A 1,775-nucleotide genomic window follows, 5' to 3' on the forward strand; every position below is an offset into this window, starting at 1 on the left:
CACAACGGCTATTAATAATATGAATATTATCTATTATATTATCACCTGCGGCAACCCTAATTGTGTCGACGTTCGTCGTAGACGATTAACAATTTACTTGTTCTAATAATTCATTTGAACAAAAATAACAAACTGGGACGTGAATAGACAGACGAGTTGTTAAGCAGTAAATAACATAACTCCCACATTTCGTTGCGTTCGGGCTATATTTTCATAAAGCATTTCGATACTTTCAAGTTTCAGTTTGAAGCGGCACAACTGTTTCTTCGGCGGCGGACACCTGAACGTCACAGCTCTAGGTTTCATCGGGAGAGTCGGTGTTTACGCGCAAGTTAGGTTTTAATTTTATTTTTGGGCTTCAATTAAATATAATATATCGACACGGACAGTTTGCCAACTCGGTGACGCATAAACGATTTAACTAATAATGACATTTATTTAATTACGTCGAGACATTATTGCTTGTATCGGTTTTTCCATAGGTTTTTCATCGATGAGTTATTTTCAGAATGTTTTTACCAAATTCCTTGTTATCGACGGTAATAGCTGCACGGCGGCTATTAATGATATGAATACCCATCGTATTTACAGTATACAATTATATTTTAGTAAGACTTAAATAACCGGACAGCGTTTTTTTTTCGTGAATTTCTTTTTGCCTATGAATTTCGCTGAAAAATATGGTTGAATCAGCGTTCGACGACACTCGGCTGCTGTTTGGAATTTAACGCATTACCTATGTCATGTATTTTCAAATTTTATTCAACTACAACCAATTTTTCTTGAGCCCTTTTCAGTGCGACCGATTTGTATAAAATGTCGCCTGTAAAATAATACTACATATTTCAAACAATACATTTTGTGAAATTGTAAATTTTGAACGGTAGTAATTTAGTGTTATTCATCAGCTACATATTATCCTATAGGTTAGGTTTTGAGATTAAAAAAAAAAACAAACAAAATCCGGAATTTACTTACACCTATAAATAGCTTAAAAATATTCCGATAACAATTGTATGGTGTGTAGAAAATATAAATTTTAACAACATTCGGTGAAAATTGCATGTATCTACGGTTGCATTTGTGTTTAGTTGTGTACGAGAACAAACAAAATCAAACCGACTAAAAATCTCCGTTTTCCCATAATATACTTTCGGTTTTCCCCAAGGCTTTTGAAAACTACAGGAGATGTTGTGATTTTGATCAATCTCCCCCCCCCCCCCACCCTCACCAAAGTACCAACCAGATTCACTTTCCTACCCGAAACTATGTCGAAGTGGTTGTTAATCGACGTTACTGCCCCTTGTGATGGCAGACAAACAAACCAAAAATAACACACGCACACATCGTTGTGAAATAAATTCATTCAACGCTCAGCTCAGAATCTAATATTTCATAATACCGAAAATAAGTCAACAGCATAGGGGTGTACAACCCCTACGCTTCACGGTGACGATTCAACAATACACTAGTTATAGATACTTTTAGAGTTCGGTGTATCCGAAATTTCGTCGTTGTCTTATATGGGTAGTAGGTGCAAGTAAATACTATAGATGTACATATTAATTTTTCGAAATAATAAAATACAGACGATGACGATAACTTTGACCGAGTGTCAATTTTCAGTCTAAATATCGCCCGGTCAGACTTGCCCACCAATGTTATACTGTACAACATCAAATCACAAATGCTGCAAAAGAAATATACGTTCCGAATATAATTTTGTAAGTACAATCAATTCAAAACATACAAATAATAATATTCTAAATATTAAC

Source organism: Acyrthosiphon pisum, chromosome A3, assembly GCF_005508785.2.
Source record: "Acyrthosiphon pisum isolate AL4f chromosome A3, pea_aphid_22Mar2018_4r6ur, whole genome shotgun sequence".
Lineage (NCBI taxonomy): Eukaryota > Metazoa > Arthropoda > Insecta > Hemiptera > Aphididae > Acyrthosiphon > Acyrthosiphon pisum.